Genomic DNA, 26901 nt, shown 5'->3' on the forward strand with positions numbered 1-26901 from the left:
GGGTGAAGGAGGGGGGTAGGAGGGGGGGGGGGTGGAGGAGGGGGGGTAGGAGGGAGGGTAGGAGGGTGGGGTGGAGGAGGGGGCGGTAGGAGGAGGGGGGTAGGAGGAGGGGGGGTAGGAGGAGGGGGGGTAGGAGGAGGGGGTTAGGAGGGGGGTGGAGGAGGGGGATAGGAGGGGGGGTAGGAGGGGCAGGTGGAGGAGGGGGGTAGGAGGGGGTTAGGAGGGGGGGTAGGAGGGGGGGTGGAGGAGGGGGGTAGGAGGAGGGGTAGGAGGGGGGGTGGAGGAGGGGGGTAGGAGGGGGGGTAGGAGGGGGGGTGGAGGAGGGGGGTAGGAGGGGGGGTGGAGGATGGAGGTAGGAGGGGGGTAGGAGGGGGGGGTGGAGGAGGGGGGTAGGAGGGAGGTAGGAGGGGGTGGGGTAGGAGGGGGTGGAGGAGGGGGGGTAGGAGGAGGGGAGTAGGAGGGGGGGTAGGAGGGGGGGTGGAGGAGGGGGGTAAGGAGGGGGGGTGGAGGAGGGGGGTAGGAGGGAGGGTAGGAGGGGGGGTGAAGGAGGGGGGTAGGAGGGGGGGGTGGAGGAGGGGGGTAGGAGGGAGGGTAGGAGGGTGGGGTGGAGGAGGGGGCGGTAGGAGGAGGGGGGTAGGAGGAGGGGGGGTAGGAGGAGGGGGGGTAGGAGGAGGGGGTTAGGAGGGGGGTGGAGGAGGGGGATAGGAGGGGGGGTAGGAGGGGGGGGTGGAGGAGGGGGTAGGAGGGGGGTAGGAGGGGGGGTGGAGGAGGGGGGTAGGAGGGGGTTAGGAGGGGGGGTAGGAGGGGGGGTGGAGGAGGGGGGTAGGAGGGGGGGTAGGAGGGGGGGTGGAGGAGGGGGGTAGGAGGGGGGGTAGGAGGGGGGGTGGAGGAGGGGGGTAGGAGGGGGGGTGGAGGATGGAGGTAGGAGGGGGGTAGGAGGGGGGGGTGGAGGAGGGGGGTAGGAGGGAGGTAGGAGGGGGTTAGGAGGGGGGGTAGGAGGGGGGGTAGGAGGGGGGTAGGAGGGAGGGGTAGGAGGGGGGGTGGAGGTAGGAGGGGGGTAGGAGGGGGGGTGGAGGAGGGGGGTAGGAGGAGGGGGGGTAGGAGGAGGGGGGGAAGGAGGAGGGGGGGAAGGAGGAGGGGGGGAAGGAGGAGGGGGGAAGGAGGAGGGGGGGAAGGAGGAGGGGGGGAAGGAGGAGGGGGGAAGGAGGAGGGGGAGGAAGGAGGAGGGGGGGTAGGAGGAGGGGGGGTAGGAGGAGGGGGGGTAGGAGGAGGGGGGGTAGGAGGAGGGGGATGACGCATCGGTGTCGTCATCGCGTGAGCCCCGCCTCTCTCCCCTCCACACCCCCTGCACTCCATTTTGATCTCTCTCACCTCCACCTCTTCTTCCCGGCGTCTCCCCACCTCCTCCCTCATCCCACCTCCTCGTCGAGTCGACGAGGTCGACCATCGCTCGCTCTCTCTGTCTCTCTTTCGTCGTCAGTGTGGAGAGGAGGGAGGGACATTGTATCGCGCGAATTCGGAAGAGATCATCGGGTAGAGAAGGGAGCGAGCGGCCAGGTGAGCGATGTCGGCTGAGGAGAGTGTTTGTCTGCGTGCCTCCTTACCTGTGAAGTGGCTGTGTTTGTCTGTGTCCGTGTGCTGCCTTACCTGTGGTGTGGCTGTGACGTGGCTGTGTTTGTCTGTGTTCGTGTGCTGCCTTACCTGTGTTGTGGCTGTGTTTGTCTGTGTTCGTGTGCTGCCTTACCTGTGGTGTGGCTGTGTTTGTCTGTGGTGTGGCTGTGTTTGTTCGTGTGCCGCCTTACCTGTGTTGTGGCCGTGTTGTGACTGAGTTGTGGCTGTGATGTGGCTGTGTTGTGGCTGTGTGTAAGGCGTGCGGCCTGGGTTTCGATCCAGACCCTGACGACGCCTGCTGCTGTATATTTGGAGTTTGCGTTGTCTCTCTCATCATCATCATGGTGGCTAGGAGATGTTAACTACCTCGCCTGGTACACAGGAGGTCGTGGGTTCAATCCAGATCCTGACGATGCCTGCTGTATATTTGGAGTTTGCGGTGTCTCTCTCATCATGGTGAGATGTTAACTACCTCGCCTGGTATACAGGAGGTCGTGGGTTCGATCCAGACCCTGATGCCTGCTGTATATTTGAAGTTTGCGTGTCTCTCTCTCATCATGGTGAGATGTTAATTACCTCGCCCGGTACACAGGAGGTCGTGGGTTCGATCCCAACCCTGGCGCCTGCTGCTGCTGTATCTGCAGTTTGCGTTTCTCTCTCTCTCTGTCTCCCTCGTGGTCGCGTGGATTTTTCTCCGTTTAAAAAAAAATGTATTTACCCCTCTCCGCATTTAGAATCAACATCACCCCTCGTGATGTTGATTCTAAAGCAGCAGCTGCTGCTGCTGCTATAAAGCCACTTCCACACGACGATTATAATGACGATGAGCCCGCTGCCTTGAGCCGCAAGCGGCCTCCTTCGTGATTCCCAGGTCCCTTCTGACATGAAGCGCTCTACAACAACAACAGCAGCAGCATCAGTTTAAGAGCGAGAGAGAGAGAGATTACATATCCCACTGTGCCTTACCTAACATCTATTGGAAGCCAAGCGGCAGCTTACGTGCCTGATAGTGTGGCCAGGTAAGGCTTACCTGCGTGAGATTTCCATACGCGAATACGGGTGAGGGCAGATGAGGTTTACCTGTGTGTAGACTCGCCTAGTGTGTGTTCTCCTTGTCAGCCATACCTGAATGTGTGTACCTGGGTGTGTGTGAGGCCTCGCACCTGAGCGTGCCCAGTTTGTGACTTGCCTATGTTAACATATGCTCAAGTGAGTGTTACCTTTAGAACTTACCTGTGTGCGTGTACTAGGTGAGTCTCACCTGTGTGCGTGTACTAGGTGAGTCTCACCTGTGTGTGTACTAAGCGAGTCTCACCTGTGTGTGTGTACTAGGTGCGTCTCACCTGTGTGTGTACTAGGTGAGTCTCACCTGTGTGTACTAGGTGAGTCTCACCTGTGTGTGTGTACTAGGTGAGTCACCTGTGTGCATATACCAGGCGAGTCTCACCTGTGTACTAGGTGAGTCTCACCTGTGTGTGTGTACTAGGTGAGTCTCACCTGTGTGCGTGTACTAGGTGAGTGTCACCTGTGTGCGTGTACTAGGTGAGTCTCACCTGTGTGCGTGTACTAGGTGAGTCTCACCTGTGTGCGTGTACTAGGTGAGTCTCACCTGTGTGCGTGTGCTAGGCGAGTCTCACTTGTGTGCGTGTACTAGGTGAGTCTCACCTGTGTGTGTGTACTAGGTGAGTCTCACCTGTGTGTGTGTACTAGGTGAGCCTCACCTGTGTGTGTGTGTACTAGGTGAGTCTCACCTGTGTGTGTACTAGGTGAGTCTCACCTGTGTGTGTACTAGGTGAGTCTCACCTGTGTTTGTACTAGGTGAGTCTCACCTGTGTGTGTACTAGGTGAGTCTCACCTGTGTGCGTGTACTAGGTGAGTCTCACCTGTGTGCGTGTACTAGGTGAGTCTCACCTGTGTGCGCGTACTAGGTGAGTCTCACCTGTGTGCGTGTGCTAGGCGAGTCTCACCTGTGTGCGTGTACTAGGCGAGTCTCACCTGTGTGTGTGTGTTAGGTGAGTCTCACCTGTGTGTGTGTACTAGGCGAGACTCACCTGTGTGTGTGTACTAGGTGAGACTCACCTGTGTGTGTGTTAGGTGAGCCTCACCTGTGTGTGTGTGTGTGTACTAGGTGAGTCTCACCTGTGTGTGTGTACTAGGTGAGTCTCACCTGTGTGTGTGTACTAGGTGAGTCTCACCTGTGTGTGTGTACTAGGTGAGTCTCACCTGTGTGTGTGTACTAGGTGAGTCTCACCTGTGTGTGTACTAGGTGAGTCTCACCTGTGTGTGTGTGTCAGGTGAGGCTCACCTGTGTGTGTGTGTACTAGGCGAGTCTCACTTGTGTGTGTGTGTACTAGGCGAGTCTCACCTGTGTGTATACTAGGCGAGTCTCACCTGTGTGTGTGTGCGCTAGGTGAGTCTCACCTGTGTACTAGGTGGGTCTCACCTGTGTACTAGGCGAGTCTCACCTGTGTGTGTGTACTAGGTGAGTCTCACCTGTGTGTGTGTGCTAGGTGAGTCTCACCTGTGTACTAGGTGGGTCTCACCTGTGTACTAGGTGGGTCTCACCTGTGTACTAGGCGAGTCACCTGTGTGTGTGTACTAGGTGAGTCTCACATGTGTGTGTGTGCTAGGTGAGTCTCACCTGTGTGTGTGTGCTAGGTGAGTCTCACCTGTGTACTAGGTGGGTCTCACCTGTGTACTAGGCGAGTCTCACCTGTGTGTGTGTACTAGGTGAGTCTGCTAGGTGTGTCTCACCTGTGTGTGTGTGCTAGGTGAGTCTCACCTGTGTGCGTATACTAGGTGAGTCTCACCTGTGTGCGTGTACTAGGTGAGTCTCACCTGTGTGTGTACTAGGTGAGTCTCACCTGTGTGTGTGTACTAGGTGAGTCTCACCTGTGTGTGTGTACTAGGTGAGTCTCACCTGTGTGCGTGTACTAGGTGAGTCTCACCTGTGTGCGTGTACTAGGTGAGTTTTACCTGTGTGTGTGTACTAGGTGTGTCTCACCTGTGTGTTTGTACTAGGTGAGTCTCACCTGTGTGCGTGTACTAGCTGAGTCTCACCTGTGTGCGTGTACTAGGTGAGGCTCACCTGTGTGCGTGTACTAGGTGAGTCTCACCTGTGTGTGTGTACTAGGTGAGCCTCGCCTGTGTGTGTACTAGGTGAGGCTCACCTGTGTGCGTGTATTAGGTGAGTCTCACCTGTATGTGTGTACTAGGTGCGTCTCACCTGTGTGCGTATGTGTACTAGGTGCGTCTCACCTGTGTGCATTAGGTGAGTCACCTGCCTGTCTGTGTGTGTACTCGGTCGGTCTCAACCTGTTTGTCCAACCACGTGAGGCCCCAACCTTAACCTGCGCGATTCTCCACACGAACAATGTTGAAAACCCACGCATTGGGTTATCCCGGAGGTGACAGAGATACTGTAGACCTTATAACCTTTACTACAGCCTTACCCACCTTTATTTCTCAGCCGTTAAAGAGTGTGCAATGTCAATAAATACATAGGGTTTGACGAAACAAAGTAAGGGTAAAACCTATTACTCTATCTTGTTACTGGCAAAGGAGGTCTCATAATGTAAATGCTCACCCCGAGCCCTCAAAACCCTGATAGTGCGCTGTTTTTGAGTTGTACGCCTTTTGGCGTCTTCTGGTCCAACACCAGTGGAGACTAGGCTCGAAGAAAAGCCGTCTCGGGTGTGGACCGATCAAATCAAGGACAGTGCCAATATCATTATCAGAGTTGTCTCTTTTTGTTTACATTTTGACTGCTTGTGTTGTGGTTATTGCAAACATGATGCCTTGAATAAAGGTGTCAGTTTTTGTGCCAGTTAAAAGGGTAAAACCTATTTCCATATCTTGTTACTGGCAAAAGGAGGTATCATAATGAAACAAAGTTGTGACTTACGTGTGCCCATCCTTAATTTGTGTTTTCGATTATTTACCTTCAAAAAAAAATCTGCCAATGTCTCGCGCCCCCCAGAGAGGGCATCTCTCCCACCCCCAGGCAGTGCGTGATGCACCCCCCTGTAGGTAGCCTCGGAGAGATTGAACTTGGTGTTCGTTTTAATTCACGGTGGCTGAAGGTGTCAACCGGCGAGATATGCGTTGCCGGTGTCTTGCGGGCAAGGGCGGCTTGGTTGGCTGGCTTAATGAGTCGGCTATTGGTGGTGTGCGGATGGTTTCCCGCACCAGGGAATGTGGAGTGGCGGCCACTCCGCAGTTACCGTGCAGGTTTGCAGGTCGGTGGCAGGTGGTTTGCAGGTGGTGTGCAGGTGGTGTGCAGGTGGGTGGCAGGTGAGTGGCAGGTGGTTGGCAGGTGGGTGGCAAGTGGTGTGCAGGTGGGTGGCTGGTGGGTGGCAAGTGGTGTGCAGGTGGGTGGCAGGTGGGTGGCAGGTGGTTTGCAAGTGGTTGGAAGGTGGTTGGCAGGTGGGGGGGCAGGTGGTGTGCAGGTGGGTGGCAGGTGGTGTGCAGGTGGTGTGCAGGTGTGCAGGTGTTTGTGGTTTGCGGGTGGTCCCCACACCAGGCAATGCTGATTGTCGGTCACGTGGCCAGTGCGAGTTGCTCTCAGCGTGTTTTCAATTAGACGGCGTCACGGGTGCTGTTCGGGTGATTCACAGGGGGGGGCGGGGTCGGGGGGGGGGTCGGGGGGGGCGGGGTCGGGGGGGGGCGCCGTTTCCGCGTTTTGAGTGCATGCAGGACGGGCCAATGACGTAATTCTATTACCAAAAAGCGAGAATGCACACAGGTTAAAGACGTCATCCTGGTACCAAAAAGCGAGAATGCACACAGGTTAATGACGTCATCCTGGTACCAAAAAGTGAGAATGCACACAGGTTAATGACGTCATCCTAACACTAAAAAGCGAGAATGCGCAGGTTAATGACGTCATCCTGGTACCAAAAAGTGACAATACACACAGGTTAATGACGTCATCCTGGTACCAAAAAGTGACTACACTCAGGTTAATGACGTCATCCAGGTACCAAAAAGTGAGAATACACAGGTTAAAGACGGCATTCTGCACTAGCGTACAATACAGTGCACTAGCGTACAATACAGTGCACTAGCGTACAATACAGTGCACTAGCTTACAGTACAGTGCACTTGCGTACAATACAGTGCACTAGCTTACAGTACAGTGCACTAGCATACAATACAGTGCACCAGCGTACAGTGCATTAGCATACAGCACAGTGCACTAGCGTACAGTACAGTGCACTCGCGTACAATACAGTACACTAGCGTACAGTACAGTGCACTAGCATTCAATACAGTGCACTAGCATGCAACAGTGCACTAGCGTACAGTGCATTAACATACAGCACAGTGCACTAGCTTACAATACAAGCACACTAGCGTACATTAGTGCACTAGCGTGCAATACAGTGCACTAGCGTGCAATACAGTGCACTAGCGTACAATACAGTGCACTAGCGTACAATACAGTGCACTGGCATACAATAGTTTATTGACATACAGTACACTCTCGTAGAGTATTCTACAATTTAATACAGTACACTTGCATGATGATGGGGAAGGCTTTCATCCAGCAGTGGATTTGACTCTGGCTGGTGGTGGTGGTAATGATTTCATCCAGCAGTGGATTTGACTCTGGCTGATGGTGGTGGTGGTAATGATTTCATCCAGCAGTGGATTTGACTCTGGCTGATGGTGGTGGTGGTGGTGGTAATGATTTCATCCATCAGTGGATTGACTCTGGCTGATGGTGATGGTGGTAATGATTTCATCCAGCAGTGGATTTGACTCTGGCTGATGGTGGTGGTGGTGGTAATGATTTCATCCAGCAGTGGATTTGACTCTGGCTGGTGGTGGTGGTAATGATTTCATCCATCAGTGGATTGACTCTGGCTGATGGTGGTGGTGGTAATGATTTCATCCATCAGTGGATTGACTCTGGCTGATGGTGGTGGTGGTAATGATTTCATCCAGCAGTGGATTTGACTCTGGCTGGTGGTGGTGGTAATGATTTCATCCATCAGTGGATTGACTCTGGCTGATATGGTGGTGGTGGTAATGATTTCATCCATCAGTGGATTGACTCTGGCTGATGGTGGTGGTGGTAATGATTTCATCCAGCAGTGGATTTGACTGTGGCTGATGGTGGTGGTAATGATTTCATCCAGCAGTGGATTTGACTCTGGCTGATGGTGGTGGTGGTAATGATTTCATCCAGCAGTGGATTTGACTCTGGCTGGTGGTGGTGGTAATGATTTCATCCATCAGTGGATTGACTCTGGCTGATGGTGGTGGTGGTGGTAATGATTTCATCCATCAGTGGATTGACTCTGGCTGATGGTGGTGGTAATGATTTCATCCAGCAGTGGATTTGACTCTGGCTGATGGTGGTGGTGGTAATGATTTCATCCAGCAGTGGATTTGACTCTGGCTGGTGGTGGTGGTAATGATTTCATCCATCAGTGGATTGACTGGCTGATGGTGGTGGTGGTAATGATTTCATCCATCAGTGGATTGACTCTGGCTGATGGTGGTGGTGGTGGTAATGATTTCATCCAGCAGTGGATTTGACTGTGGCTGATGGTGGTGGTAATGATTTCATCCAGCAGTGGATTTGACTCTGGCTGATGGTGGTGGTAATGATTTCATCCAGCAGTGGATTTGACTCTGGCTGATGGTGGTGGTGGTAATGATTTTATCCAGCAGTGGATTGACTCTGGCTGATGGTGGTGGTGGTAATGATTTCATCCAGCAGTGGATTTGACTCTGGCTGATGGTGATGGTGGTAATGATTTCATCCAGCAGTGGATTTGACTCTGGCTGATGGTGGTGGTGGTGGTGGTAATGATTTCATCCAGCAGTGGATTTGACTCTGGCTGATGGTGGTGGTGGTAATGATTTCATCCTTCAGTGGATTGACTCTGGCTGATATGGTGGTGGTAATGATTTCATCCATCAGTGGATTGACTCTGGCTGATGGTGGTGGTGGTAATGATTTCATCCAGCAGTGGATTTGACTCTGGCTGATGGTGGTGGTGGTAAAGATTTCATCCAGCAGTGGTTTGTCTCTGGCTGGTGGTGGTAATGATTTCATCCAGCAGTGGATTTGACTCTGGCTGATGGTGGTGGTGGTAATGATTTCATCCAGCAGTGGATTTGACTCCTGCTGATGGTGGTGGTAATGATTTCATCCAGCAGTGGATTGACTGTGGCTGGTGATGGTGGTGGTAATGATTTCATCCAGCAGTGGATTTGACTGGCTGGTGGTGGTAATGATTTCATCCAACAGTGGATTTGACTCTGGCTGATATGGTGGTGGTAATGATTTCATCCAGCAGTGGATCGACTCTGGCTGATTGTGGTGGTAATGATTTCATCCAGCAGTGGATTTGACTGGCTGGGTGGTGGTGGTGGTAATGATTTCATCCAGCAGTGGATTTGACTCTGGCTGATGGTGATGGTGGTGGTGGTAATGATTTCATCCAGCAGTGGATTTGACTCTGGCTGATGGTGATGGTGGTAATGATTTCATCCAGCAGTGGATTTGACTCTGGCTGATGGTGGTGGTGGTGGTGGTAATGATTTCATCCAGCAGTGGATTTGACTCTGGCTGATGGTGATGGTGGTAATGATTTCATCCAGCAGTGGATTTGACTCTGGCTGATGGTGGTGGTGGTAAAGATTTCATCCAGCAGTGGTTTGTCTCTGGCTGGTGGTGGTAATGATTTCATCCAGCAGTGGATTTGACTCTGGCTGATGGTGGTGGTGGTAATGATTTCATCCAGCAGTGGATTTGACTCTGGCTGATGGTGGTGGTAATGATTTCATCCAGCAGTGGATTGACTCTGGCTGGTGATGGTGGTGGTAATGATTTCATCCAGCAGTGGATTTGACTCTGGCTGGTGGTGGTAATGATTTCATCCAGCAGTGGATTTGACTCTGGCTGATATGGTGGTGGTAATGATTTCATCCAGCAGTGGATCGACTCTGGCTGATTGTGGTGGTAATGATTTCATCCAGCAGTGGATTTGACTCTGGCTGGGTGGTGGTGGTAATGATTTCATCCAGCAGTGGATTTGACTCTGGCTGATGGTGGTGGTGGTAATGATTTCATCCAGCAGTGGATTTGACTCTGGCTGATGGTGATGGTGGTGGTGGTAATGATTTCATCCAGCAGTGGATTTGACTCTGGCTGATGGTGGTGGTGGTAATGATTTCATCCAGCAGTGGATTTGACTCTGGCTGATGGTGGTGGTGGTGGCTCAAGGATTTTCACTAATTATTGTTTAAAATAACTTATTTGTTGCACATTCTTGCATGAAATTGTTGATAGGTGTTCTGTTATTTCTGTTGTGCTTGAAATGTGCTTACTGGATTCAATGGGGATGAATAAACACGCAAATGGACGATACTTTATAAAGTTATTGTATTTCCCGTTTCCCTACTTACCACTCCAATCGCGAATACTTTTACATGGGGTGATGTATATACTTGCAAACTTGTCATTAAGAAGTGTGTGTTGTATAACGTACCGTGTATGTGTTTGGCGTTGAACTCGAGCAGAGAGCTAGGTTGTGTGTCACGCTACATGGAGCCCGATCACCTTCAGAGCAGTTTTGCCGGTTTTTGCCATTTTGGCCCTGGGCCACTGGATAACATTGGAATCCGGATGATCGTAACCTGGAAAATCGATGATCAACTGTAATCAATCGGCTTATGAACAGTCTTCACGACTCAAGACGAGAGGTATAATGGGAGGCTTTGTTATCTCTCGCCTCCGGCATCTAAAGACTGACCTCTCTCCCCTCTCACCATCCAAGAAGATTACACAAACTTGATTTTGAGCTTTCGTGAGTGCAGGAAGTACGCTTTGATTATTTCGGTAAAGTCACGCCGAAAGAAGGAATAAATTAACAAATAGCATGCGACGTTTCGATTGCACCGCAAGCAATCATCATCAGGTACAAATGAAAGAGGAAACAAACCTAGTAAACTTAGAAATATAATGCAACAACACAGAGAGTCGGCTAACATAACAGTCAACATCGTGTGTGTCTCTCTCTGTGTGTCTGTGTTATCTCTCTGCTTTTGTGTGTCTATGTGTGTCTCTCTCTGTGTGGGTCTCTCTCTGTGTGTGTCTATGTCATGTCTCTCTCTGTGTGTCTCTGTGTTGTCTCTCTCTGCTTGTGTGTCTGTGTGTCTCTCTCTGTGTGGGTCTCTCTCTGTGTGTGTCTATGTCATGTCTCTCTGTGTGTCTCTGTTGTTGTCTCTCTCTGCTTGTGTGTCTGTGTGAGTCTGTCTGTCTCTGTGAGTCTCTCTCTCTGTGTGTCTATGTCATGTCTCTCTGTGTGTCTCTGTTGTTGTCTCTCTCTGCTTGTGTCTGTGTGTCTGTGTGTGAGTCTCTGTCTGTCTCTGTGTGAGTCTCTCTCTCTCTGTGTGTCTATGTCATGTGTGTCTCTCTCTGTGTCTCTCCCTGTGTGTCTCTGTTCTCTCTCTCTGCTTGTGTGTGTGTCTGTGCGTCTATGTTGTGTGTGTCTCTGTGTGAGTCTCTCTCTGTGTTGTTTGTCTCTGTGTGAGTCTCTCTGTGTGTCGATGGTGTGTGACTCTCAGTGTGTCCCTGTGTTGTTCCTCTCTGCTAGTGTGTCTTTCTGTCTGTGTGTGTCTCTCTCTGTGTGTCTGTGTATCTCTCTGCTTGTGTGTCTGTGTGTCTCTCTCTGTTACTGTGTGAGTCTCTCTCTCTGTGTGTCTATGTCATGTCTCTCTCTCTCTGTGTCTCTGTGTGAGTCTCTCTCTGTCTGTGTGTCTATGTCATGTGTCTCTCTCTCTGTGTCTCTGTGTTGTCTCTCTCTCTGCTTGTGTGTCTCTCTGTGTGTCTATGTGTGTGTGTCTCTCTGTGTGTCTCTGTGTGAGTCTCTCTCTCTGTCTGTCATGTCTCTCTCTGTCTGTGTTGTCTCTCTCTGCTTGTGTGTCTGTCTGTGTGTCTATGTGTGTCTCTATCTGTTTGTCTCTGTGTGAGTCCCTCTCTCTGTGTGTCTATGTCAAGTGTCTCTCTCTGTGTGTCTCTGTGTTGTCTCTCTCTGCTTGTGTGTCTGTCTGTGTGTCTATGTGTGTCTCTCTCTGTATGTCTCTGTGTGTGTCTCTCTCTGTGTGTCTGTGTGAGTATCTCTCTTTGTCTCTGTGTTGTCTCTCTGTGTCTCTGTGTTGTCTCTCTCTGTGTGTCTCTGTGTTGTCTCTCTCTGCTTGTGTCTCTGTGTTGTCTCTCTCTGCTTGTGTGTCTGTGTGTCTGTGCATGTGTGTGTCTCTCTGTGTGTCTCTGTGTTGTCTCTCTCTGCTTGTGTGTCTGTCTGTGTGACTCCGTGTCTGTGTTTTGTCTCTCAAATTTAGCAATCTTTGGAAGAACGTAATCAACCAGGTAGGGTGTTGACTGTTATGTTAGCCGACTCTCTGTGTTGTATCGCATTATATTTCTAAGTTTACGAAGTTTGTTTTCCCATTCATTTGTGCCTGATAATGACTGCTTGTGTTGCAATCGAAACGTCGTATTATTAAATTTATTGTTTTCTTTCTCCGAGACTTTACCGAAAGCACCAAGATTACACAACTCCGTCATGGAGTGGTGCGTTGCTTGGGTTGTCCAGCGTGTGCGGTTTAAAACTAAACTTTTTGTTAAATTAATTTTACCAGCCGAGACCCCCATCGGTCATCCTCGCAGAAGCACAGACTTTTGGCTAAGCCCTTTGAACAAAGTCGGTGGTCACCGCATTGCGCGTTGTTTCAGATGCTCTGCTTCTGCCGGCCGTCTGGAACACTCTGCCGATGTTGGGGAGGAAAACTGAAGCTTAGTGCACTTTTAACATCGTCATCTAGATTGACAAAGTCATCTGTTTGGAACTGCTTTTTTTGCGTGTTTGTTATCATTCCCCCGCATCTCCGATTAGCGTGGTTGGCTTCCATATGGTGCGAAAGACGCCTGGTATACTGGAGGTCGTGGGTTCGATCCAGACCTTGATGCCTGCTGTATATTTAGAGTTTGCGGTGTCTCTCTCTCATCATCACCATCACGATAGCAAGGAGATGTTAACTACCTCGTTGGGTATGCAGGATGTCGTGGGTCCGATCCCAACCCTGGCGCATGCCGTGTGTTTGGAGTTTTCGGTGTCTCTCTCTCTCGTGGTCGTGTGGATATTTATCCTGCTCGACATTTCCACGTGATGATGATGATAAGCCGCGTTCGCTGACCTATCATTCGCGACGGCCAGTGTCGCCGTATACCTCGAGGTGGCGCTTTCTTTCGCCTGGTCAAATAAAAAAAAGTTTATATTTTTGTGTTTATATTTATTGCCCTTCCACCCCCCCGACCACACACACCCCGATGAGCACATTCGGCGACATAATGGCACCGTAGGCAGTCATGGCGCCTCACGCCCCTCTGTTCTAGCCCGTGAATGAAAACGTGTCAGTGGTTTGCGTCGTCACCGTGCGTATATCCTCCAATCCAACGTGCCTCCGCCATGGCCGCGCGCCAGCAGCCACCGTCGGCAGGTCGCCTCCCCCTGTGCCGCAAAAATTAAATGCCAACGTCCACGACCAGAATTCGGACGCTTGAAGCGGACTTGCCGAAGCTGTTGCGTAACCACCCGCGGCCATCCCATCCAGGCTCACCCCCCCAACCACCACCAACGCGTTTTTGTTTTCGAGCTCCGATGAAATAATCGCGGTCCTTCCCCCTCGCCTGCCCGAGCATTTATGGGCGCGCGGGTTTCCGTGTGAGTCTCCTGCATCATCTTCTTCTTCTTTCGTATGGCATGGGAGGGCGGTGGTGGTTTTGGGGAGGGGGCAGGGTAGGGAGTGAAAGGAACAGTCTGTAGACACGATGTCACAGTTGAATGTTAAGGTCCTTCAGCTAATCCCATTGTAGAGATGTTGTAGAGATGATGTTGTAGACATGATGTCACAGTTGAATGTTAAGGTCCTTCAACAAATCGCATTGTAGAGATGTTGTAGAGATGATGTTCTAGAGATGATGTCACAGTTGAATGTTAAGGTCCTTCAGCTAATCCCATTGTAGAGATGTTGTAGAGATGATGTTGTAGAGACGATGTCACAGTTGAATGTTAAGGTCCTTCAACAAATCGCATTGTAGAGATGTTGTAGAGATGATGTTCTAGAGATGATGTCACAGTTGAATGTTAAGGTCCTTCGGCTAATCCCGTTGTAGAGATGATGGTGTACAGATGCTGTTGTAGAGATGATGTTGTAGAGATGATGTTGTAGAGACGATGTCACAGTTGAATGTTAAGGTCCTTCAACAAATCGCATTGTAGAGATGTTGTAGAGATGATGTTGTAGAGACGATGTCACAGTTGAATGTTAAGGTCTTTCAGCTAATCCCGTTGTAGAGATATTGTACAGATGATGTTGCAGAGATGATGTTGTAGAGATGATGTTGTAGAGATGATGTTGTAGAGATGATGGTGTGGAGATGATGGTGTAGAGACGATGTCACAGTTGAATGTTAAGGTCCTTCAACAAATCCCATTGTAGAGATGTCGTACAGATGATGTTGCAGAGATGATGTTGTAGAGATGATGTTGTAGAGATGATGTTGTAGAGATGATGTTGTAGAGATGATGTTGTAGAGACGATGTCACAGTTGAATGTTAAGGTCTTTCAGCTAATCCCGTTGTAGAGATATTGTACAAATGATGTTGTAGAGATGATGTTGTAGAGATGATGGTGTAGAGATGATGGTGTAGAGACGATGTCACAGTTGAATGTTAAGGTCCTTCAACAAATCCCATTGTAGAGATGTCGTACAGATGATGTTGCAGAGATGATGTTGTAGAGATGATGTTGTAGAGATGATGTTGTAGAGACGATGTCACAGTTGAATGTTAAGGTCTTTCAGCTAATCCCGTTGTAGAGATATTGTACAAATGATGTTGTAGAGATGATGTTGTAGAGATGATGGTGTAGAGATGATGGTGTAGAGACGATGTCACAGTTGAATGTTAAGGTCCTTCAACAAATCCCATTGTAGAGATGTCGTACAGATGATGTTGCAGAGATGATGTTGTAGAGACAATGTCACGGTTGAATGTTAAGAATCCCGCACGCGGCCACCACCGCCCAGTGACGATTATTCGAACCGGTCCTCGGCCTCCCCTAGGTCGACTCAGCCTCAAATGCGTTACCTGGTGCGGTGTGTAGTCAACATCGCCACTCGGGAGACAAAGGCGGCCGGGCGTGGTGCTGTCCACCAGCCCCATCGTGCGCCGTACCGGCCTTCATAGATGCTGCTCGCTTAACAGCACTTGCCCCAACACTCTGTTAAGGCTTTTGATTTAAAGCTTTCGTGACTGCAGTAATTCATATTCTTAGCTCTTTCGGTAAAGTCACGTTGAAGGGAAACAATAAAATAATAAATATATATATATATAAAACAATAAAAAATTCTCGAAACGTCGTGAGAAATTCTCGAAACGTCGTGAGAATTTTTATTGTTTTACATATATTTTATTATTTTATTGTTTCCCTTCAACGTGACTTTACCGAAAGAGCTAAGAATATTCTGTTAAGGCTGTCGGGGGCGGGGGATCTTTGTCTTTGTGTCAGCGTGCGAGTCTACTGGTCTCCGTGCAAATCGTTGGCGAACCAGGCTGACCTCTTACCACAGCATCTCTCCCGCTTGAGCTAAAAAAACTAAAATTCTTGCCGTAATTCTTGCAACCTGATGACGACGACCAGCTTGTGCCGCTATCGAAACGTCGTGATTGAATTGATTTTATATTTTATACCCACGTGACTTTACCGAAAGAACCAAAGAAGATGAATCCTTGCAGTCACGGAAGCTTTAAATCGAAGTTTCCGTAATGTTATTTTTGTTCACTCCCGCGTAAGGCCCCCACACACGACCGGGACTCCGTGCAAGCGGCACGTGACAACCTGTGGGCTCCTTGACGTCGACAGAACTCCACGTGACGTCTGTTGACGCGCGCGGCGTCCTCCTCTTACGCGTGTAAGCCACGCCCCCCACCGGGGGGGGCGGGGGGGGGGCTTTGTGACTCGTCGATTCGGGGGCGTGACCTCGCTCGGTGACGTCATGCCAGTGTCATCTCCCCCCCCCCCCCCGGGGGTTTCCCCTGCACGTGACTCAGTTGGGATTATGCCCCCCCACCCCCACCTTCCCCCCCCACCCACTAGTGACAGGAGGTCCGTGGGTTCGATCCCGGACCCAGACTGCCTGCTGTGTACATGCCGTTTGCGCCTCCCTCTGCTCTCTCCGTGGTTACGTTACCGTGACCCCCACGACACCCGTGACCCCCACGACACCCGTGACCCCCACGACACCGTGACCCCCCCACGACACCGTGACCCCCCCACGACACCGTGACCCCCACGACACCCGTGACCCCCACGACACCGTGACCCCCACGACACCGCGAACCCCACGACACCGTGACCCCCACGACACCGCGACCCCCACGACACCGCGAACCCCACAACACCGTGACCCCCCCACGACGCTACACGCGGACGGACGCAGAGCGTGGGGGGGTGGGTACACAAGAGCGAAGGCAAGGGGGGAGTAGTCACGCCAGCCTCGAACAAGAAATTCCGGTTGCTGACTGTACTTGTCGTACTTGTGAAGAGGTGTTGGCCCACCTCGCCCCCTCTTCGCTGTGCGCTGACGCTCGCCCCCTGGCGGCTCTAGACGGCTCAGCTAAATGTGTCCTTAGTCGTAGTCTTGGTTCTCTCGGCAAGGTGCACGTAGAAGGGAAAACAATAAGGTACAACAAAATATATGAAGCAATAAATATTGCTTATATTTTATTTACATCGTTTTATATCTATTTTTTATTATTATTTTATTGTTTCCCTTCTACGTGGTAGTGACTTTACCGAAAGAACCAAGAATATAAATCCCGGCACAGTCACGAAAGCTTTGAATCAAAATTAGTTTTTATTGTTGTCAGGTTAGGCCCCATCCCCCCCCCTCCACCTGGAGCCTTTTTTTTTCAGAAGCGATCACCCACCTGGCCATCACAAATGACAGCAGAGCAACGAAGCGGCTCATCATCATCATCGTCGTCATCGTCGTCATCATCATCATCGCCACCACCGCCACGTGGGAATGTACAGCAGCAGCCGAATAGCTCTTGAAGGCGTGACGTGGATTCTAAATGTGGGAGGGTGGAAAACCGGAGGACCCGGAGAAAAATCCACGCGAGCAAGGGGAGAGAGACACGCAAACTCTAAATATACAGCAGCAGCAGCAGGCGTCAGGGTCGGGATCGAACCCACGACCTCTTGCATACCGGGCGAGGTAGTTAACATCTCCTAGCCACCGTGTTGATGAGAGAGAGAGAGAGACACACACGCAAACTCCAAATATACAGCAGCAGCAGGCGTTAAGGTCGGGATCGAACCCACGACCTCCTGCATACCAGGCGAGGTAGTTAACATCTCCTAGCCACCGTATTGTTGTTCATGAGAGAGAGAGACACGCAAACTCAAAATACACAGCAGGCGTCAGGGCAGGGACCGAACCCACGGCTTCCTGCATGCCAGGCGAGGAGTCACCTCGTTGGCCCTCTGCCAATAAGCAGTGACGAGATGTTGACTACCTCGTCTGGTATGCAGGAGGTCGTGGGTTAGATCCCAACCCTGATGTCTACTGTATATTTGGAATTCGTATTTTATGCCCGTGGTCGCATGGATATTTCCCCCTCCCACATTTAGAATCAACGTCACGCGTTTAGAGTTATTTGGATGCTGCTATAAATTTCCCGAACGATGATAAGCCCACTTCGTTGAGCCGCTATCGTTTGTGATAGACCAGGTCGCTCCTGAAAAACATTCTGATTCTGAGACTCAACGTGCGTTTAGACGAGCATTTGGCTGCTGTACATCTCCACGCGATAAGCCTCTTTCGTACAGCTATCATTTGTGATAGCCAGGTCGCTTACGACAAAGAGCTGCGTCGCTCAGCGGGGCCTTACCTGGTATCATTTAAAAACATTTTTGTTAGTTTTTAAATAGTAAAAATATTTTTTTTGCTCCGTTTGTGATCTCGCCCCACCTGCCTTGCGTTCCTTCTGGCGGGTACATGTGTCTCTCTTGCCCCCACGCCCCATGTATCTATCCATCTTTATAAAAGGGGCAAAGAATGTCTGCGACAAGTTCGGCTGGCTTCCAGTTCCTGGCTCGTCTGCTTCGGCTCTCCGAAGGCGAGACGCTTTGGAGGAATTGTCCCCCGGTGTAGATTTATTTTTTTGATGAGCGAGATTTTAGGACGTGCGGTTTCACATCGCCTCTTTCCGGTGGAATTGTCGCAAGGTTTTGAATGCTTTGCCGACTTTGGTACACAAATGGCCAAAATAATGGCTGGGGTGGTGACTACTATATCTTCTATCTAAGTATATACCTTCAGAAAAATCTTTGATTAGGAAATATGAGTAAAAAACAACAATGCGGGAATCTTTATATATATTTTTTTATAGATCAGCGAGATTGGCATACGTCACGCCGGGTCCAGCTAGTTTTATGTCATTGGTTTACGATGCTCGTAGGCGTCATGACAAGTCTCAAGGTGGTCCTTGAGGAGGGTCCTGCAACAGTTGTCCACAGTAGGTGGTGGGCGCCACTGCTACTACTGCTGTTGCTAGTACTGCTACTGCTGTTGCTAGTACTGCTGGTACTGTTGCTAGTACTGCTGTTGCTAGTACTACGGCTACTGCTGTTGCTAGTACTACAGCTACTGCTGTTGCTAGTACTACTGCTGTTGCTAGTACTACTGCTACTGCTGTTGCTAGTGCTACTGCTGTTGCGAGTACTACAGCTGTTGCTACTGCTACTACAGCTGTTGCTACTGCTGCTACTACTGCTGCTGTTACTGCCACTGCTGCTGCAACTACTGCTACTATTGCTACTACTACTGCTGCTAATGCTGCTGCTACTACTGCTGCTACTACTGCTACTACTACTGCTACTACTGTTGCGAGTACTACAGCTGGTGCTACTACTGCTGCTGCTACTGCTGCTACTGCTGCTGTTACTGCCACTGCTACTGTTGCTGCAACTGCTACTACTGCTGCTACTACTACTGCTGCTACTACTGATACTACTACTGCTACTACTGATACTACTACTGTTACTGCTGCTGCTGCAACTGCTACTACTGCTGCTGCTACTACTGATACTACTACTGCTGCTGCTACTACTACTGCTACTACTACTGATACTACTACTGCTGCTACTACTACTGCTGCTACTGCTACTACTACTGCTACTACTGCTGCTACTGCTGCTAATACTACTACTGATACTACTACTGCTGCTACTGCTGCTACTGCTTCTATGCCTCGCTCAGAATAAAACTAACTCCGAAAGCGTCTTGCACTCGTTCCCAGACTCGGTGGTGAGGGGTGGCCCACCCCACGCAACTTGCAGATGCGTCTCGGGTGGGGGTGTGGTGGACACGTGGGAAAGGGGTCAAATAGGTTAAACATGGTGAAATAATAGGGTTTAAAAATACCGCTTAAATGTAACGGTGGGCGGAGCGGGTGGAAATTGGCCGCGCCTTCCGATGAGAGCAATGCTGGCCAGGGACGGCTGCGGGGAAGGAAGTTTAGATGTGCCAACGGTGGTCAGCTTGTCAACTGGGCACCACCGTGTTTGGTTGAGGCTTGCGCCGATAAACCAGCCACCGCCCGACCCGCAGCCAATCGGTAAAGGGGGGGGGGGGGGTGTTTGTTTGGCACGTAAACAAAACGTGGGCCGATTCGGTCACTAGTCCGGCACTCACCCGTTGTGTGTTGAGGGAAAGTTAAACCCACTGCAACGTTTACAATTCCCGCACTCACCAGTTGTGTTTTGGGAGAGAGTTAAACCCACTGCAACGTTTACAATTCCAGCACTCACCAGTTGTGTTTTGGGAGAGAGTTAAACCCAGTGGAATGGTTACCATTCCAGTACTCACCGGTTGTGTATTGGGAGTTAAACCCAGTGGAATGGTTACCATTCCGGCACTCACCCGTTGTGTGTTGGGAGTTAAACCCAGTGGAATGGTTACCATTCCAGCACTCACTGGTTGTGTGTTGGGAGTTAAACCCAGTGGAATGGTTACCATTCCGGCACTCACTGGTTGTGTGTTGGGAGTTAAATCCAGTGGAATGGTTACCATTCCAGCACTCACCCGTTGTGTTTTAGGAGAGAGTTAAACCCAGTGGAATGGTTACCATTCCAGCACTTACTGGTTGTGTGTTGGGAGTTAAACCCAGTGGAATGGTTGCCATTCCAGTACTCACTGGTTGTGTGTTGGGAGTTAAACCCAGTGGAATGGTTACCATTCCAGCACTCACCCGTTGTGTTGGGAGTTAAACCCAGTGGAATGGTTACCATTCCGGCACTCACTGGTTGTGTGTTGGGAGTTAAACCCAGTGGAATGGTTACCATTCCAGCATGCACTGGTTGTGTTTTGTGAGAGAGTTAAACCCAGTGGAATGGTTACCATTCCGGCACTCACCCGTTGTGTTGGGAGTTAAACCCAGTGGAATGGTTACCATTCCGGCACTCACTGGTTGTGTGTTGGGAGTTAAACCCAGTGGAATGGTTACCATTCCAGCATGCACTGGTTGTGTTTTGTGAGAGAGTTAAACCCAGTGGAATGGTTACCATTCCGGCACTCACCCGTTGTGTGTTGGGAGTTAAACCCAGTGGAATGGTTACCATTCCAGCACTCACGGGTTGTGTGTTGGGAGTTAAACCCAGTGGAATGGTTACCATTCCGGCACTCACCCGTTGTGTTGGGAGTTAAACCCAGTGGAATGGTTACCATTCCAGCACTCACCCGTTGTGTTGGGAGTTAAACCCAGTGGAATGGTTACCATTCCAGCACTCACTGGTTGTGTGTTGGGAGTTAAACCCAGTGGAATGGTTACCATTCCGGTACTCACCGGTTGTGTGTTGGGAGTTAAACCCAGTGGAATGGTTACCATTCCGGCACTCACCCGTTGTGTTGGGAGTTAAACCCAGTGGAATGGTTACCATTCCAGCACTCACCCGTTGTGTTGGGAGTTAAACCCAGTGGAATGGTTACCATTCCAGCACTCACTGGTTGTGTGTTGGGAGTTAGACCCAATGGAATGGTTACCATTCCAGCATGCACTGGTTGTGTTTTGTGAGAGAGTTAAACCCAGTGGAATGGTTACCATTCCGGTACTCACCCGTTGTGTGTTGGGAGTTAAACCCAGTGGAATGGTTACCATTCCAGCACTCACGGGTTGTGTGTTGGGAGTTAAACCCAGTGGAATGGTTACCATTCCAGCACGCACCGGTTGTGTGTTGGGAGTTAAACCCAGTGGAATGGTTACCATTCCGGCACTCACTGGTTGTGTGTTGGGAGTTAAACCCAGTGGAATGGTTACCATTCCAGCATGCACTGGTTGTGTTTTGTGAGAGAGTTAAACCCAGTGGAATGGTTACCATTCCGGCACTCACGGGTTGTGTGTTGGGAGTTAAACCCAGTGGAATGGTTACCATTCCGGCACTCACCCGTTGTGTTGGGAGTTAAACCCAGTGGAATGGTTACCATTCCAGCACTCACGGGTTGTGTGTTGGGAGTTAAACCCAGTGGAATGGTTACCATTCCAGCACTCACTGGTTGTGTGTTGGGAGTTAAACCCAGTGGAATGGTTACCATTCCAGCACTCACTGGTTGTGTGTTGGGAGTTAAACCCAGTGGAATGGTTACCATTCCAGCACTCACTGGTTGTGTGTTGGGAGTTAAACCCAGTGGAATGGTTACCATTCCGGTACTCACCGGTTGTCTGTTGGGATTTTAACCCAGTGGAATGGTTACCATTCCAGCACGCACCGGTTGTGTGTTGGGAGTTAAACCCAGTGGAATGGTTACCATTCCAGCACTCACGGGTTGTGTGTTGGGAGTTAAACCCAGTGGAATGGTTACCATTCCAGCACTCACTGGTTGTATATTGGGAGTTAAACCCAGTGGAATGGTTACCATTCCGGCACTCACCCGTTGTGTGTTGGGAGAGTTTAATCCGCTACAATGTTTACAATTCCCGCACCTGTTATGCTTTGGTAGAGTTAAACCCACTAGTACGTTTACAATTCCGGCAATTACCAGTTGTCTGTTGAAAGTTAAACCCACTGGAACGTTTACAATTCTGGCAATCACCGGTTGTGTATTGGGAGATAGTTAAATCCACTACAACTTTTACAGTTCCGGCAATTACTGGTTGTGTGTTGGGAGATAGTTAAATCCGCTACAACTTTTACAATTCTGGCAATTACTGGTTGTGTATTGGGAGATAGTTAAATCCGCTACAACTTTTACAATTCTGGCAATTACTGGTTGTGTGTTGGGAGAGTTAAATCCACTGGAACCGTTACAATTCCGGTGGGTTTACTCTCCCTGCACACAACCGGTAAATGCCGGAATTGTACCGAATTGGCCGCGTTTTGTTTACGTGCCAAACCTCCTTACTGATAATTGTCTGGGTCAGGTTGCAGCGGGGGTTTAACAGAGACCCGTGGAGTTACACAGAGACCCATAGAGTTACACAGACCCATAGAGTTACACAGAGACCCATAGAGTTACACAGACCCATGGAGTTACACAGAGACCCATGGAGTTACACAGAGACCCTTAGATCTAAACAGACCCTTAGATCTACACAGAGACCCATATAGTTACACAGAGACCCATAGAGTTACACAGAGACCGGTGGAGTTACACAGAGACCCATAGAGTTACACAGAGACCCGTAGAGTTACACAGAGACCCATAGAGTTACACAGAGACCCATAGAGTTACACAGAGACCCATAGAGTTACACAGACCCATAGAGTTACACAGACCCATAGAGTTACACAGACACCCATAGAGTTACACAGAGACCCATAGAGTTACACAGAGACCCATAGAGTTACACAGAGACCCATAGAGTTACACAGAGACCCATAGAGTTACACAGAGACCCATAGAGTTACACAGAGACCCATAGAGTTACACAGAGACCCATGGAGTTACACAGAGACCCATAGAGTTACACAGAGACCCATAGAGTTACACAGAGACCCATAGAGTTACACAGAGACCCATGGAGTTACACAGAGACCCATAGAGTTACACAGAGACCCATAGAGTTACACAGAGACCCATAGAGTTACACAGACCCATAGAGTTACACAGACCCATAGAGTTACACAGAGACCCATGGAGTTACACAGAGACCCATAGAGTTACACAGAGACCCATAGAGTTACACAGAGACCCATAGAGTTACACAGAGACCCATAGAGTTACACAGAGACCCTTATATCTACACAGAGACCCATAGAGTTACACAGAGACCCATAGAGTTACACAGAGACCCATAGAGTTACACAGAGACCCATAGAGTTACACAGAGACCCATAGAGTTACACAGAGACCCATGGAGTTACACAGAGACCCATAGAGTTACACAGAGACCCATAGAGTTACACAGAGACCCATAGAGTTACACAGAGACCCATGGAGTTACACAGAGACCCATGGAGTTACACAGAGACCCATAGAGTTACACAGAGACCCATAGAGTTACACAGACCCATAGAGTTACACAGACCCATAGAGTTACACAGAGACCCATGGAGTTACACAGAGACCCATAGAGTTACACAGAGACCCATAGAGTTACACAGAGACCCATAGAGTTACACAGAGACCCATAGAGTTACACAGAGACCCTTATATCTACACAGAGACCCATAGAGTTACACAGAGACCCATAGAGTTACACAGAGACCGTGGAGTTACACAGAGACCTGTGGCGTTACACAGAGACCCATAGAGTTACACAGAGACCGTGGAGTTACACAGAGACCTGTGGCGTTACACAGAGACCCATAGAGTTACACAGAGACCCATGGAGTTACACAGAGACCCATGGAGTTACACAGAGACCCATAGAGTTACACAGAGACCCATAGAGTTACACAGAGATCCATAGAGTTACAGAGATCCGTAGAGTTACACAGAGACCCATAGAGTTACACAGAGACCCGTAGAGTTGCACAGAGACCCGTAGAGTTACACAGAGACCCGTAGAGTTGCACAGAGACCCTTAGAGTTACACAGAGACCCATAGAGCTACACAGAAACCCATAGAGTTACACAGAGACCCATAGAGTTACACAGAGACCCATAGAGTTACACAGAGACCCATAGAGTTACACAGAGACCCATAGAGTTACACAGAGACCCGTGGAGTTGCACAGAGACCCATAGAGTTACACAGACCCATAGAGTTACACAGAGACCCATGGAGTTACACAGAGACCCATGGAGTTACACAGAGACCCATAGAGTTACACAGAGACCCATAGAGTTACACAGAGACCCATAGATCTAAACAGACCCTTAGATCTACACAGAGACCCATATAGTTACACAGAGACCCATAGAGTTACACAGAGACCGGTGGAGTTACACAGAGACCCATAGAGTTACACAGAGACCCATAGAGTTACACAGAGACCCATAGAGTTACACAGAGACCCATAGAGTTACACAGAGACCCATAGAGTTACACAGAGACCCATAGAGTTACACAGAGACCCATAGAGTTACACAGAGACCCATAGAGTTACACAGAGACCCATAGAATTACACAGAGACCCATAGAGTTACACAGACCCATAGAGTTACACAGAGACCCATAGAGTTACACAGAGATCCGTAGAGTTACACAGAGATCCGTAGAGTTACAGAGACCCGTAGAGTTACACAGAGACCCGTAGAGTTACACAGAGACCCGTAGAGTTACACAGAGACCCGTAGAGTTACACAGAGAACCGTAGAGTTACACAGGGACCCATAGAGTTACACAGAGACCCATAGAGCTACACAGAGACCCATAGAGCTACACAGAGACCCATAGAATTGCACAGACCGTTAGAGTTACACAGAGACCCTTAGAGTTACACAGAGACCCTTCGAGTTACACAGAGACCCATAGAGTTACACAGAGACCCATAGAGCTACACAGAGACCCATAGAGTTACTCAGAGACCCATAGAGTTACTCAGAGACCCATAGAGTTACTCAGAGACCCATAGAGTTACACAGAGACCCATAGAGTTACACAGAGACCCATAAAGCTACACAGAGACCCATAGAGTTACTCAGAGACCCATAGAGTTACTCAGAGACCCATAGAGTTACTCAGAGACCCATAGAGTTACACAGAGACCCATAGAGTTACACAGAGACCCATAGAGTTACACAGAGACCCATAGAGTTACACAGAGACCCATAGAGTTACACAGAGACCCATAGAGTTACACAGAGACCCATAGAGTTACACAGAGACCCATAGAGTTACACAGAGACCCATAGAGTTACACAGAGACCCATAGAGTTACACAGAGACCCATAGAGTTACACAGAGACCCATAGAGAGATACACAGAGACCCATAGAGTTACACAGAGACCATTAGAGCTACACAGAGACCCATAGAGTTACACAGAGACCCATAGAGTTACACTGAGGCTCATAGAGAGATACACAGAGACCCATAGAGTTACACAGAGACCCATAGAGCTACACAGAGACCCATAGAGAGATACACAGAGACCCATAGAGTTACACAGAAACCCATAGAGCTACACTGAGACTCGCTCTTGGCAGCCAAGATTTCATAACGAAAGGCAGAAGAGGAAATGAACGGGCTTCGTGTTTCCTTTCTCCCTGCGGGGTTTTCAGAATCGCTGATTTAGATTTTATTTTATCTTCGGGGGAATTCAACGCTTCCGGCGGGTTGGGGGGGAAGTTGGGGGGGGGGGGGGGGGCTGTCCCAGACTGGCCGTAGCTGGTGGGGAGCCGCGGACGCACAGATTCGTGGCGCAATAACCCCGGCAAATAACCCCGGCAAATAACCCCGGCAAATAACCCCGGCAAATAACCCCGGCAAATAACGCCGGCGGTCCCCGGTGGTCCTCGGTTTGCCCGCTCTCACGTGGCGCCCCCCATTTTGGAACGACTCGCGCGCTTTGTGCTTGGGCCTTTCTGTTGACACACGCGCACGCAAGAGAGTCAGAATCTTCGCAACGCTCCGCACGGCACCACCCGCCCTGGCCTGACACCGCGGCCGTCGCCAGCAGCCAGCGCGGCACGGTGAGGAACACGAGCGGTAGGGAGGGACGGAAGGGGAGAGTCCCTGGCAATGGTAGGTGGGGGGGGGGGCGGGGGGGGCCCTATGGACACGTTCGAGGATGTGATCCCTCCCTGCGAGGTTTTGAGAGTGAAATCACGCAACCCCTCAAATCCATCGTTTGCCGTTTTTGTTTCTCGTGGGAAAATTGCCGTTGATGGAGGACGATGTGGTTTTTTTTTTTCAGATGCGCGTGCTTTTCCGGGAAGGCATCTTATCGTTGTGTGCGTCCAGGAGTTCCTCGGGGAGCGGTGGTGCAGTAGCGACCCGGGGTTCGATTCCCGCTCACGGCCACCACCACCCAGTGACGATTATCTGAACCGGTTCTGCGCCTCCCCTAGATCGTCTCGGCCTCAAATGAGTACCTGGTATAGCGGTGTGTAGTAAACATCGCCACTGGGGAGACAAAGGCGGTCGGGCGTGGTGTAGTCCACCCACCATCTCGTGTGCCACAATGCTGGCCTTCGTAGGTGCTCGCTGACGGCGCTTGCCCCAACAGTCTGCTGAGGATATACGGGGGATCTTTGTCTTTTTTTGCAATAATAATCTGCGGTAGAATCACGATATTTATCCGCGTGTGGTTTATCTTGCGTGCGGATTAACTGCGCATCTGAGATTTTTATTTATTAATTATAACTCCGGAATTTTCCTTGAAGCCCACATGAACAATCTGGCTGTCGCCTGATGAAGCTAGTTGGAATTACTGTCTAACTCAGATTGTAATTGTTGTGGCTTTACTCTCCAAAACACAACCGGTGTGCTGTACTAGTGACGACAATATAACTACGCTATGCTGTACTAGTAACGACACTATACACTACGCTATAATTGTAATTGTTGTGGCTTTACTCTCCAAAACACAACCGGTGTGCTGAACTAGCATACGACACTATACACTACGCTATAATTGTAATTGTTGTCGCTTTACTCTCCAACACAACCGGTGTGCTGTACTAGTAACGACACTATACACTACGCTATAATTGTAATTGTTGGGGCTTTACTTTCCAAAACACAAGCAGTGTGCTGTACTAGTAACGACACTATACACTACGCTATAATTGTAATTGTTGTGGCTTTACTCTCCAAAA

At 50.0% G+C, this 26901-nt stretch overlaps 1 protein-coding gene across 1 annotated transcript in view; it reads left to right on the top strand.

Moving 5' to 3' along the window:
* The first annotated feature begins 1306 nt into the window (after nt 1-1306).
* LOC116955923 (ST14 transmembrane serine protease matriptase) overlaps nt 1307-26901 on the top strand; it is an 88673-nt gene continuing 63078 nt past the window's right edge. The window contains 1 exon segment of the mRNA XM_076053761.1: nt 1307-1557. The gene's annotated coding sequence lies outside the window, so the exon portion shown is untranslated.

Source organism: Petromyzon marinus, chromosome 62 (genome assembly GCF_048934315.1).
Source record: "Petromyzon marinus isolate PM22_M1 ecotype Great Lakes invasive population chromosome 62, UKy_Petmar_22M1.pri1.0, whole genome shotgun sequence".
Classification (NCBI taxonomy): domain Eukaryota; kingdom Metazoa; phylum Chordata; class Hyperoartia; order Petromyzontiformes; family Petromyzontidae; genus Petromyzon; species Petromyzon marinus.